Here is a 15615-nt window from a genome sequence, read left to right as displayed (position 1 = left end):
AAAACTAATCGTACGATATGCGTCAAAATTTGACAGAATGTGTATAAAAGTGTTGCCAACGTTAAGAGAACAAAAGTTTACTGTTTGGACAAGCGCGGGAATTTTATAATGAAAATTCCGGTTCTTTTTTTATCATAAAGTATAGTTAAACGGAATCACCAATTTCCCCTTTTTTACAATGAATTATGAACTGTCTAGCATTAATTTTTTGGTTTTGAATTCAAACCCCTAGTTTTACATCGATCGAAACAATTCTATAACAATCTTCGGAAGCATAGACTTTTCATTTGAATCATAGTTAGTGAAAATCGGACCAGCTGGTTTAGCCAAATCTTAGGAAATATCCACGTTTTTTTGCGTCGTCACTGTGGCTAAGAGTTAAGAAAAAAATTGCAGCACTCCCCGATTTTTAAGCCGTAACTAGTTTATAACAAAAACAGACGGGTGGGTAATGTCAGAGACATAACAGGATGACGTGAATACGAATAAAACTGACATGCTATTCGTATTTTAGTATTTTCAGGGGTACCTTTTGGGAAGAGGTTTAGGAAGAGGTCCCGGGTTGGCGGTTCAATGCATAGGACGCTGGTCTTACAAGCCAGTTGTCGTATGTTCTAGCCCCAATCTGGAAGGATTCTTAGTGTCAGTAGGATCCATAGTACTAGCCATGCAAGGATTCTGTACACTAAGAATCGACTGCGAAGTCTGTTGAAACAGAAAGGCCAAATTCCACAAAAGGAATGTAATGCCAAGACTTTGCTTTTGAGAAGAGTCAAAATATATTTGGTAAATTGTTGTATCTGAAATATTCATGTATGTCATAAATTAAAAATAAGAAAATACAATGAAACAAAATTTATTCGAATGTTTTGGATATGAATTTGAAAAATCGAAATTCATAAGAATTAAAAAAGGCATTCTATGAGATTCATAATAACTGATCGGATTCGTCAACTCATACATAGTTAGTGTCTGTTTTACTACCGAACAAAACGTGTCGTAAGCCCCCAGCACTCAATGACTGAAAATATTCCGTGATTTTTTGCGTCGGTTTTGAATGATACGCTTTGTGCGATGATTCGTTCAATTTATATGTTGGAAATTTTGCACGCCTATTTTTGGCACTGAATTTCACCTTAACGCTCGTTCATACCAAACATGTCAGAAAACTTAAGTTTTATGTTATTTGTGGTTGTTTCATACTACTGAAAATTTTATCATAAATTGCTGAACATATTTCCCGTGGTATGGAGGAAAAAAGTGGTGTTGACTTTAATAAATACTGTCCCAGAAAATATGGACGCACTTTGATTTCGCTGTAAATAATTCACAAGTGTTAGATATTCAAATTTTATTCGATACACTGATAATATTAGACTACAACAACAGAATATTATTCTCAACATTTGCTACTTAGCCATTGTAGACTAGCTGGTGCACCTTCTTGCGAACGTTCCTCATTAAATTCCGTACAGACTTCTTGGCGACAAGTATTGGCACTTTTTTCCAATCTTTTTCGAACTGTTGAATGGTTTCGGCTGCCGAGATATGTTTCCTAAGATGTGCTTTCGTTAATGCCCGAAATTCCTCAATTGGTCGAAGTTGTGAGCAATTTGATGGATTTATGTCTTTTGGGACGAAAATGCCATTTTTGGTAGTATACCATTCTACTGTTAATTTCGAGTAGTGGCAAGAAGCAAGATCTAGCCAGAAGACAACAGGAGATTGTGGCTTCGAATCATGGGTAGAAGTCGGTTTTGTAAACATTTCTTGATGTATATTTCGCTGTTCATTGAAGCAGTGGTGATGAAGGGTTTCGAAATCTTACCGCAGCTACAAATTGCTTGCCAGACCATAACTTTCTCACTAAATTATTCGACTTCAATCAATGTCTCGGACTGGTTTAACACTTGCCCTTCTCGCACCATTGTGGTCCCGGCAAGGTTTTGTAATCGAGTTTCACATAGGTTTCGTCGTCCATGATTATGCAGTTCAAATTTCCAGCAAGAATCGTATTGTACAGCTTTCGAACCCTCGGCCTGATCGATGCTTCTTGTTTCGGACTACGTTTTGGTTGTTTCTGCTTCTGATAGGTTCGAAGATTCGTTTAGCACGAAAAACATTTGACTTCGAAGTGCCCACTTTTTTGGCCACATCCCGAACTGAAACCTCTTTCTTTTGCTCGAACGCCTTCAGTATACGTTTATTCAACTGAGGGTTAGCAGGACCTTTTTTTCGACCCGTTTTCGTTTTATCCTCTAATGTGTTATCCTCACCGAACTTCCTGATTGCATTTCGCACGGCTTTTTCACTTACTCCTTCAATTTTTGCTATCTTTCTCAATGACAGTCCGCGTTCTGTGCACCATTTGTACACAATTTTTCGACGTTGTTCTGCTGAAAGTCCACGCATTTCGAAAAAAACTAATGAAAACGAATAAACAACTGCACAAGTGGTTAGAAAAGAGTGTATACAACAGGACGCAGCCATAAAAATTGACAGATTCTGAACCATTGCGAAATGGCAGCGGTTTTTGTTTGCGTATATACTTTCTGGGACTAGTCTTTACAACAATCGTTATTCACGATTGAGTTCTACCCATTCTTTTACAGCATAAATTTTAAGTAAGTCATATTCACGACGACAATTTTGTCCGTAGTAAGTGATATTACAAGCCTGGTCTCGTATTAACTACTATTTTTTAACAAAACTTTCTAAAAAATATGAAAAAAAAGAAATAGTTATGATACGTTATGTTGACGGGTCATCACCTGGTATATCCGGAGCCGGAAGCTAGATCAGAATGAAATTGAATAGGAACTTATGAAACTGAATTTATGGAAATCGGTCAAACTTGCTCTAAAAAATCCATGTGAGATCAATTTTGGAATTTTTGGACGCAGAGACTACATAAGGCGAATTCGTTTTACGTGATATTTAACCTACGAGAATCAGTTAACTTCATGTCAATTCTATGAACACCCAGATTTTAAGAAACGTAATAGCCGTAGAACGATACCTCCGCAAATACGAAGAACAACAACAACAGCAATGGTGCAGATATGAACGAAAATGCGTTTTGTGAGCTCCCCAATCCCATAAATTACAGGGTTATGTACAATACAGGACCGATCGCTATTACATGTACAAACAACATAAACAATAAACTCGTGTCAGATCTACAGAAGTCTCCCTATAGTTAAGGATTTCGAAGATTTTCTACGGGTCTACGTTATCGTTTATTTATGAAAAAATATGCGAGTGGGTAATGTCAGAGACATAACCGAATTAACACCGATACGAATAATTTCCTCTGATTTAATTCGGATGTAATTATCAATAAAATCAATAAAATATCTGACACCACTTGCATAATCTGAAGTCACCAAAACGCATTCAAACCATTACACACAATGCATTTTCTTTGAACACAAAGCAGCTGGATATTGGTTTTATTTGCATTTGTTTGGTGCGAAGTTCGTATTGCAAAGTCAATAAGCAAAATGCCGATTTGCTTATATCAAAGCAAAGAAATATCGTAGTAATTATTTGTGAAAACTTGTGGAAACTGAAAAGAAGCGATGTTTAACCGTCATTTCGATGCTCAATAATATTGATGCCATTTCCCTCGAATGTACAACGCAGGAACAGCAGAATATTTCTTTTCCATTTGAAACTAAATGCGTTATTCTGTATCTTGAACTGAAATCTGAACCCGTAACTATATTCAAGAACTGACAAATTTCATACAAAAAAGTAGCGCATGTAACGCTTCGTAACATTTATAACATACATAAAAGTAACGCCACTGATTTCCTTTATCGCTAATCTTTTATGAAATAATTCTTTGCATGATTAACAGCAGTGTGAATCTGTACCCCCGGATGTGTTCTATAGTCTAATTATTACTTTTCGTTACTCGTAATGAGTAACTCATAATTAACGAAACGGTTATGACTTTTGTTCAAACCTTCAGCATGATATATGAAACGTAACATTCTTGACCAATATATATATATATATATATATATATATATATATATATATATATATATATATATATATATATATATATATAAATATATATATATATATATATATATATATATATATATATATATATATATATATATATATATATATATATATATATATATATATATATGTATTTTAATGATGTTTCATTTTGTAAAACTTTGAGAACTCACTCATATCCAAATTGACGTAAAATGAGCGCTATAATAGTTTACTGAGAAGCGTCAAACGAACAGTTGGTTGGTTCGAAAGAATTTGATTCCATAAACGGGACTTGAATATTCCTTGGTGGTAGTCCGCAGTATCAAACATCCACGATACCATTTCCCTATTTTCATGCCTTCATGGGAACGAATGCGATAAACGTCATTATATATGCATTGGTTTGGTAGCCATGTTAGTACCAGGACTACGGCATAAATGCAATGTCGATTTCACAAACAAGATAGAGGACATTTCGGATTATGCTAAATTATGCTGGTTTATCCTGGAGGAACGTTGCAGAAAATTTCTAAGATATTTATTCAATGATAAGCATACTAATCAAAATGTCCTTCTTGTATCAACGTTATTGTTGGGCTTCTGAAAGATGCTGGCGGACTATCGCAAACCTCCGATCGGAAAGTAGGAAATAAATAACAGACAGCAGAACCAGACACAGAAAAAAAAGTTGAAAATGATTCAATCATGGCTCGGTGTTTTGTACTTTTAAACTACTATTACTACTACTACTACTACTACTACTACTAAAGTGAACTTGCCATTTTAGCCAATGTGTTATGATGCATTGGAGACCGAACACATTCTCCACTTCACAAATTATGACACATGCTTCATGCTCGTAAACTAAAAATTCATCAAAGACTTAAAGGAAAATCAATTAAACCGTTATCACATTGCCGCCAGCATGAAGTAGTTCAACGGTCTTAGTTAAACAATAAACGGCAGCGCCGGCTCCATTAGAACAAAAGTGTCATCGATGTAGGTTTTACTGCCAGTACGCTCTGGTATCTCATCCGTTTAGACGTGAGCCTGCCAGTCACTACTCCCAACTTCCAATATACAAAAAATAAAAAACGAAAGCTACATACCATCGATTTAACTGCGGAGCCATTCATAAGACAGTAATTCATTTTATTCGAAATAAATCAAAGGCATCCCAAATATAAACTAAAATTTTATGATAATAAAAGGCACTTTAAAATTACTTTCGATACAAGCGACCACCATCGTAGTTTGGTTCCCACAATGTTCGGTTTGCCCAGAACGCAATCCGCCTAAGCGGCTCCGATCATATAGATCTGTTATCTCCTAAGCCTACCGAAATTACGAAAAAATTTACAATACCACAATTAGAGATTATAATTTATTCTGACCATTCTGAAAGCCTTGGTTCATCGGGACAGCACTTTGTCGACGGAGTAAGAAGCACGCTTTCGAGTCTATATAAAAAAATATACAACACCTTTACGACGTGTAGTGCAATAAAGTCATAAAACATTCATCCATCAAGACCTTTTAAATCGACCAGATCAGACGTGCAGATGATCAAGAGTCCGAGTGTTGAGGTGTGAAGCTGGTTATGCTAGAGTGAACATTTTCACGAATGGATTTATTTGTGAACTTCGTTGGAAAATGTAATCATATTTGCAAATGTTACTCTTTGCAAGTGTTTGGCATACATTTGCTGGGTTCCAGTTGAGACTTTCAACCGCACTCGTAAAATGGCCAGATTGGTCAGAGTCCTTCAAACCGCAGAAATTTCATCTCTTATGTGGAGCTTGGTTACCGATGATTTTAAAAGGTGTTGTTGTGCCATAGTTTACGGCATTCAGTTTTATAACCACTAGCTTCGTTTTTTTATTCTCATTGCGGTTTCACATTTTCTGCTTCCATCAGCTGAAGTTTTTGTTATTGGGCTCTGATTTATGATTGTTATAGGATGATCCCTAAAGTGAAATTTGGATTAAACATAAGTCTTCAACTTTAATTAGAAAAAAAAAACACAACCAATTCCAAATTCGTTGCCAAGGACTCCCCTCGGGTATTTTCTGAATCTGAATCGGAAATGCGGAAAGGGAAAGACTATTGCTATTAGCAACCAGCCAGCGATCGATTTAAGGAAGCGCCGCTCCAGGCGTGACTGAGTTCAAAATCCCTGCCGATGCTGCTGCTATCGTTTTGCTCTCGATGTGGTTCACCATCAAGCCGTGTAGACCTATCGCATCGCATGTTGCAAAGTTTCCCCCTCTTACTGCTATCGAGGGCACAGAAATGCATGTTTAACATTTTTATTAAACTTCAATTGCACTATTATTTTAATGTTAATGAAATCGATTGAATTGAATAATAATTAAGTAAGATAAATCAAGAATGATTGTGACAATGCGATGTGATGATAAGTAATTACTATGAAAGTTGGTGGAACTAGAAAACGTTGGGGAATTTACTTCCGGACCTGCCATGGAATGGACGAATAAAAGGAGTGAAACACCATAAATTCAGCGAACTTTCTCTGTGGCAACTAGAGCATTGAAATGTCCCAACGAAGCTCCCACAATTCCAGATAGAGTCATTATAGACGTGTGTGGCCAGGTGTTGTCCTGATGGAACACAACACTTTTTCTGTAGATCAATTCTGAAAGTTTTTGATCTATCACTAGCTCCATACGGCCCAGATGTTGACAATGACAGATTCGAGTTTAGTATTTCACCATATTGAAGCAGATCATAGTAATTTATTTTTTTCCAGTCCTACCAAATGCAGCCTTCCTGTTTCGGTTGTCCTTTAAGTTGCTTCACAGCGTTTTGGCCACGAGCGTTTTCGCATACCATTTTCGTGTTTGACCCCCTTCTCATCCCTATCACCATCCGTTTGAAAAGAAGGTCGATTCCAGTTCACAGTTTCTTCAGATAGCACCTTCAGTCGATTCCATAATTTTCTCAGTATATACGGTGAGTGCTTTAATAAATGAACAGCCTATTGGCGAATTTCGTGGAAACTTAAACATGATTGTAATAAAACCTCCTGTAATGTAATGAAACTTCCTGTAAATGAAAACTTTTATACAAAAAGGCACTATGCATACTTTATGTTTCCAGAATTGAATCTAGACTGTCTTTTGAAAAGATCTAAACTTTCTTTACATTTTTTTTCAAATGGCTGCAGATGAATAATTATAAATCTTTTAAAAAACCGTTGTATAAGTGATTTGTACAAAATAAGTCAAGTTTTTGGATAAAAGTTATCAAATATTCTTAGTCGACTCTTACACGGAAAAAAATAAATTTTAAAAATTTTTAATCGACAAAACATTCTTGATTTTGATGAAATTTTGACCCAAGATAGGTGTTTATGTTCCCTACTAACCGTTCGTACATTGTAAGATGGGCACTTTTAAAGAAAAAAGATTTTCCAACGGAAACTATTTGTTGTCCAAATCGAATATTTAATTCAATACCCTTTTATCGAAAACTAAACTAAACTGAAAGTCATTCAGAATCCTAGATTCCAATGAAACTCAAATCGTGAAAAAATTTCACCGAATATCCTATTGCTATTTGCAGAAAATATCAGTGTTGGATACGAAAGAGTTTTTGAGCTTGAGCGACCACCCCTGGTTGCTACTCCGTTACTGATCGGGATTAGCTGAAATTGAACAGGGAGATTCTAGATGATCCGACCTGGGACTGGTAAATCATCCTTCAATGTACATCTTCTGGTAATTCCAGAATTCATCAGAATTCACCGGCGCCGGCCAGGCCCGAACGTAGATCGTCTAAGGAATGGGAAGGGATGTTAGTCCAACACTTGTTGTTACTAGAGGCCGTATATACTACTGCGCACTCCACAAGTGTCACGGAAGAAGAATATTTGTTAGTAAAAAATTCAGTATTGGTATTATTCGCGCGCGTCTGTTCCGATTTCAAAAGGCTCGGATGCACCACTAAACTCACTAACTTCCCGAGTGAACGTTTCAACAATATCCTATATTGAAGTCCCGGCAAGTCTTGATTCACAGCTCTTATTCGAGGAAAATGAAGAAAAATTTGCAATACTATCGCGTAAAGAATAAAAACTTCCCTATTTTTTTTAAATGAAATTTCGTGATACAAAATAAACGAGTGAGTAGGATTTAGACGAAATAGTTGATTCATTGCATTGACATATTCTAAACAGTTTTTATAAAATCATTTTAAATCACCAAATAAAGGTCAATAGATTTCACGCGCGTCTTGATTTTGTATTATTTCCGCTTATAAAATTTATTAAAATTATTAATTTGTTATATTGGTTGATCAGAGCAGCCGGCTACCTAGAAAAATATTAATTTATTGTTTGAAATATTAATATCAAGTGTTTTTTTACTATGTATTCAATATACCGATATATGTTAACTCTGTTATTAACTTTGTAATATCAACGGATTTGCGCAATAGTTGATTTTTATTATTCAATTTATAATCCTGAAAGACAATCAAAAACATGGAAGAAGAAAACATTCAAAATAAAACTTTTCTCCGAAGCTAGACGGAAATTGATAGGTTGAATGAAGAGATAATTTAGTAAAATAGAGTAATCAGAAATGAAACATTGAAAATAACTGATAACTGAAAGGGAAAAAAACTCCTGCAATTGTCGCCTTTTACGACATGGAAGCAGGAACCCAGTGGATCTATTCTTGGTTCTTTTTTTCCGCCGGATTTCACACGGCAGAGAGCTAATAGGTACTATCAATCTCCTAGTGAACTCCAGCCCCTTGTTGGATACGAAAGAGTTTTTGTTAGAAAAACTTTCATTTCTTAAAAATGCCTTATCTTAGAGCCTATGTTGGGACAAAATCTCATTTAAATAAAGAATGGTGTTTTTTTTTGTAATTTGACCTTAAATGTTTAAGATCAATTCAATTGAAAAACCAGGGATTTTGGTTGTTATTACATAACCATTTTGTATTCACGTTTCGTCTTTGACTCATCAGTACAGTAGCATGTAGTTCATGTTGAATTGCTTGTGCACTTAGGTTTTCAACATGAACCGCTAGATATTCAATTTTTCCACAAATTTAGTTTAATTGGAATCTTGGATGATAATGACTTTCAGTTTAGTTTAGTTTTCGTTGAAAAAGATACTGGATAAAAAACTCCGTTTGGATAAAAAATAGTTTAGGTTGGAATTTGTTTTCAAAAGTACCTATCAATCAATGTATGAATGATTAGTAGGGAACATAATCACCTATCTTTGGACAAAATTACATCCAAATCACAAATGATTTTATTTTTGTGAATCGACTTTAAATTTTTAAATCGATTTTTACTAAGAATTTTTTTATTATTATTATTCGAAAACTTGACTATTTTTGTGACCATCGCTCAAATAACATTTTTTGTAGGACTTTTTTGTCATTATTAAACTATAGCCATTTAAAAAAAATGTAGAAAAAAGTTTGTCCTATTTAAAAAACCGTAACAAAGTTTTCATGAGAAGAAAGTTTCATTAAAATCGGAGAATCTTCCACTTAAATTTGCGGTGACATTTTGGCACAAACCATTAATTGATTAATTCCTTATTTTGAAGGTGTTGTTCCTATTTGCTATAGTTAATTCATGAACAAAGAATTTTGCAACAACAAAACAATGGGTTTGGCATATAATACGTAATTTGTCTATTTTTCTCGCATGAAGAGTAGAATTATATTAAATAAAATAATTAAAAACATGGAAATGCAAATCAATGATGCAGTTTTAGAGAATTGGTATCTTTCAGGTTCCGACAGGTTTTGCAGCCTTCTGAACATTTGTTCCCTTTTGTTTGTTTAGGACTGGTACCCACGAGGTATCCGAAATCCATGTATTTTGCCTGACCTCGAGTGGCTATCATTCGTCAATATTTTATAATTGGAATACCTATTTGGTAAAAAATCAATTCCAGTCTTTTAAGTCTATGAGAAATCCACACACAGAATCACACATAAATATTGCCGATCTCGGCGTAGGACTATGAATTTCACTGGGATTGTAAATATATTTTAGTTTGCTTGTTCTTCCTACATAGATAAATCGTGAGAAGCTGAATTTTGCATCACACATCTGTTTTGCAATGAAATTTTTCATATATTTACATAAGTATTTAAAAGTGGTAAATATTATTCGCTTCTTTTGATATTATTTTGGAGTTGTGTAGAAACCTACTGTCATCGCTGTAGGCTATTTCGAGAAAACTGCTGTAATTATCTCTATAATAAGTATTCAGCTCTCATCCTATCATAGAACGTAACACCGCAATTTTATCCGATCACATCGAATGAATCTTCATTCTTGTTTAAAAAAACAAACTCCGGCCATTTTTGGGAGCGTTCTTTTAATTCAATCTGTGTTCGTTTTCGAGTCGTCTCCTTTGCGGTGAAACCTACGATTCCTTCTAAGCCACCCGAAGCAGCGAAAACCATTTCAAAATGTGTTTTTAATCACCGCGGTCGTAAAGTTTTTTTCCCTTTAATTTATTTAATATACTTTTTCCTTTTATTCGACCGTTCCACCAATAGCCCTCCCACCCATTCCCTGTCACAGGTTGTATTAGATTACCAACGTTCGTGAAGCAGACCGTTCCTGTTCTTTTGACTTTGTCTTCGATTGAAGTTGAAACTCAAACTGCGCACCGATTGTCGAGAAAAAAAAGAAGATGAAAAACATTATCATCAATCAAAGCGGTGTCTGCTTCTTGTGTTCGAGAGTTTCTCAGTCTGACGATTCCACCGTGGTCTTAGCTGCGTTCCCCTCGTTTGATAATTCAGGCCATGGGAATCGAAATTGACCGACAGGCGAACTGAGGCGATAAAATTAAATCTGAATACAACAAAATGCTTTTTAAACTGGTTTTCTCACTTGTTCTAACTCCACCTGAGCCAAGAAGCAGTGCAGAGCTTATGCACTGGTGGCAGCCATTTTGTGAATTATCGCGGAGCCTTTTTCTTTATATCTGCCATAAATTTTCGATTGTAATGGGATTTGGGGGACAAGCTTAATTCAATGGTTTGAACCATTCAAATTTGGACTCAGTGGAAACGTAATTAACCCCTTGAAAGGGTGTAGATTAGTGAAATGATCATTCTTTGCACTCGCCAGAAAAGTTTTCCATGATGAATACATTTTGTACCCTTCCATAAAATGGCATTACTTTCAAACGCGATAATGAGAACTGAGGGTTGTTTACTTTTAGTACGCATGTGAATAAGACCAAGTGAAATGATGAAAGGTGTAGAAAATTATTGTACAATAATGTATATCGAATACTGCCCAATCCACCGGCAACTCTGGACTTCAGATAGGGCAGAGCTGGAAATTGAAAGAAAAAAACAAACATAATTCTGTAGAAACTAATAAACTACCGAATTTCTAGTTCGTTCATTTGTTTATTGGAACCAGTTGATAATATCAATTCGAAAGGGCGTAAAATATCCTTAATTTTTTCTACCAACAGAAAAAGCAAACGTTCAACAAATATACTGTCGAAGATTAGGTTTAAAAAAGCAACAAGCAACCGTATTAGAGAAAAATGTGGCAGATTGAAATCAAAAGATGTGTAACAGGAGTTAAATTTACCGGTCATTCTAGTAACCAATAACTAATAATATTGGCAGTGAGGCGTTTTCTCATGGGCACCAAAAATTCTCCTAACTCTAAATCAGCAAATTGAAAGCGTATCTTCTGTAAATGGATCGGTGTTCAAAACTCTGAATGCTTACTAGCCATAAAAGAGCATTATCAATGACAAGCTATATATTTTGCCAAAGTTGGCATTTAATCAGTATTAAGAGCGACTAAAATGTCGATTAGTGATTATGTACTATCATAATCTGTATTTATTGGTAACTTGGGTTCATTCATCGTGTAATTCATTCTTGCAAAATAAGGGCGTTATGCCCTCATTTGTGTTGATCGAGAGGAGTTGGTCAGTCTATACTTTTACGCAGTAGATATCATTAAAAGATTTCGCCATTCGGAATAGTTTTCTATTATCGCAATATTTCTAATTGAGTTCTATTTTCAGTGCAAATTTCTAATTCTAAGCCAAGGATGGCTTTTATCGTATCAAAGAACGTACGCTGGCAACTCTTCAACGATTGAATCAGTACCATCAAAGAGAGTTGAAAATCATCGCAACAACAAAAACCCGGCATGGCTCATTTAACATAGAATAGACACCAGTGCGAGAGCGAATTTCTCTCGGTGAACCGTCTGAGAATCAACGGCTAGCACGCTGCTGTGGGGATTCTCTCTGAAGCAACGAACGGTCGCTTATTCTAATTGCGATAGAATCATTTTACTATTGCCGCTTATTCTAACTATGTGCATATAACCTTTGTATAATTTGTGTCTATGAAAATGAATGTGAACCATTCAGTAAAAACCATTCAAGCGAAGAGGTTGTGTTTCGATTGTACTGGCTCGTGAGTTAACGGCTGCTACCGAGACAATTCTAAGCTTCAGGTAGTTAAACTGCCCATAGCAAACGCAATATTCGGGGCGTTTCCCGACTGGAAAGCTAGCAACGAAGGCCATCCCGTTCATACGCACAGAGGTGTAGAGACACAGAGGTGCGAGAGCATAGAAGTGACGAGTCACAGAGGTGCCATCGCATAAAGGTGCGAAGACGAAGGGGTGCAAAGGCACAGAGGTGCTAAAGCAACCCAGTGCTGATCTACCAGGTACCAGAATTTGTACGCTGCGTAGGATCAAAAGAGACGGCATATATCGCGAGGTGCTACACTGCAAGCATCGCATTTGATCGCCACCAAGAGCAAAAGCACTGTACCTGGGGTCAGGTACAGCAAGTGCAGTGGTGTTCACAACGACGGCAGAGCAACTGAGATAGCAGTAAACGACAGAAGACTGCCAATTGGAAACAGCAAAAGACTGCCAATTGGAAATCGTTGGAAGAGCTTCACGTCGTTCTTCACGATAAAGGAACAGAGACATCAGCTACAAGGTAGATTTAATTTAATTTATTTTTTATTTCTTATATCTGAAATTTTACTAAACATAAGTTTTTATTTTGGTATTATTAATTTACAAAAAAAATTTAATGTAATGGATGATCTCATGGAAGATCATCCGAATCCGATTCCGGATACTAGTAAAAGTTTAAATACTCCGAGGGCTAAACATTATCCACAGGGTACCACTGGGCCATGGATAGTCTATCTTCGAAAAAAAGAAAAGATTTTAAACTTGATGCAAATTACAAAGGATTTGACATCACATTTCTCTGAAGTTAAAGAAATCTGTAAGGTTAATAGAGATAAAATTCGAGTTGTAGTTAACGACTTGAAACAGGCAAACGATATTGTAACCTGTAAATTATTTGCTATTGAATATCGAGTTTACATTCCATCGAAGGAGGTAGAAATTGACGGTGTTGTGACTGAAGCAAGTCTGACAGCAGATGATTTACTTAAAAATGGAGTTGGCCGTTTTAAAAACTCCATGCTTGAGGGAGTTAAGATACTCGAGTGCAAACAATTGTACTCAGCATCTATTGTCGATGGAAAAAAGTCTTATCGTCCCTCAGATTCGTTTCGCGTAACATTTGCCGGATCTGCATTGCCTAGCCATGTCTATATCGATAAAATTCGTCTTCCTGTTCGGCTTTTCGTACCGCATGTTATGAATTGCACGAACTGTAAAAAATTCGGACATACAGCTACTTACTGTAGTAATAAGTCCAAATGTATCAAATGTCAAGGGCCTCATAAGGATAATCTTTGCGATAAAGATGTTGAAAAATGTGTTTATTGTGGGGAAAGCCCTCATGATGATCTTTCAGTGTGCGCTGCATTTAAGCTGCGTAAAGACAAAATGAAGCTTTCTTTAAAAGCACGGTCTAAGCGCACATATGCAGAAATGCTCAAAACGGTCATACATGTCTCCCCTTTGGAAACCGAAAACGGTTTTTCAAATCTTGCGGAGCCAGAGGAATCTGACTCTGACGGAAATAGTGAAGATACCTCGTTTGTCACTCCTCAAGGGTCTGTTAAGAGGAGATTAACAAACCACAAAATACCAAAAAAGACACCTAAAATTATACCTTCAAAAAAAGATCCCCGTGTTAAAGCTAAAAAGCCAAATTTAAAACCAAAAACTGTGCCTCCTGGTTTGTCAAATTCACAAACCAATCCAGGAACTAGCTCAAGAAAAGACAATAATCCAGTGGGCTCCATTTCACATTCACCAACAGGATTACTGAAATTTTCGGAAATTGTAGAATGGATTTTCGCTGCATTCAATATTTCTGAACCTCTAAAGACCATCATAACAGCATTCCTTCCAATAGCTAGAACTTTTTTGAAACAGTTATCAGCTCAATGGCCAGCTCTTACAGGTTTTGTATCATTTGATGGATAATTTATCATCCGCCGCAAATGATTCAATCACTGTCCTGCAGTGGAATTGTCGAAGCATCATGCCAAAACTTGATTCATTTAAAGTTTTGTTGCATAGTCAAAAATGTGATGTATTTGCTTTGTGCGAAACATGGCTTACATCAAACATAGCCTTAAATTTTAATGACTTTAACATTATACGTCTCGACAGAGACTCCCCGTATGGTGGAGTGCTTTTAGGAATTAAGAAATGTTATTCCTTTTATAGATTAAACATTCCTTCGACTTCTAGTATAGAAGTTGTTGCTTGTCAAATAAACATTAAAGGAAAGGACATTTGCATTGCTTCGGTATATATTCCTCCAAGAGCTCAAGTTGGACAACGACAGCTTAATGAAATTGTCGAAGCCCTTCCTGCTCCACGTTTGATTTTAGGAGATTTCAATTCGCACGGAATGATGTGGGGTTCCGTTTACAATGATAGCAGATCATCTCTAATATATAATATTTGCGACAATTTTAGCATGACGGTACTAAATATGGGTAGCATGACACGGATCCCAAGACCTCCTGCACGTCCAAGTGCATTAGATTTATCTCTTTGTTCGACTTCAATTCGACTAGATTGCACCTGGAAAGTATTTCCTGATTTACATGGTAGCGATCATTTACCAATCATCATCTCAATTAGCAGTAACAAAGGCATTGCTAATTCAGTTAATATTCCATATGATTTGACAAAAAATATTGACTGGATTAAATACCAAAGTAATATTTCAAGTGTCTTAACTTCAATGGAAGAGCTTCCCCCACTTGAAGAATATGACTTCCTCGTTTGTTCGATTCTGGAGGCCGCAGAACAAGCCCAAACCAAACGATTTCTTGGTCCATCGTCTAACAGAAGACCTCCAAATCCTTGGTGGGACAAAGAGTGCTCAGATGCTAAACACGCGAAACAAAATGCTTTCAAGACGTTTTTAAAACGAGGAGGAGGAACTCCTCAGAATTTTGAAAAATTCTTGGTTTTAGAAACCAAGTACAAGAACATACTTCGGGTTAAGAAATGCAGCTATTGGAGACATTTTGTGGAAGGTTTGTCAAGAGAAACCTCAATGAGCACTCTTTGGAATACGGCCAGACGAATGAGGAATCGTAACGTAGGAAATGAGAGTGAGGAGTACTCGAATCGATGGATATTTGA

This window comes from Malaya genurostris, chromosome 1, assembly GCF_030247185.1.
Source record: "Malaya genurostris strain Urasoe2022 chromosome 1, Malgen_1.1, whole genome shotgun sequence".
Lineage (NCBI taxonomy): Eukaryota > Metazoa > Arthropoda > Insecta > Diptera > Culicidae > Malaya > Malaya genurostris.
Note: the sequence above shows the minus strand (reverse complement) of the source record.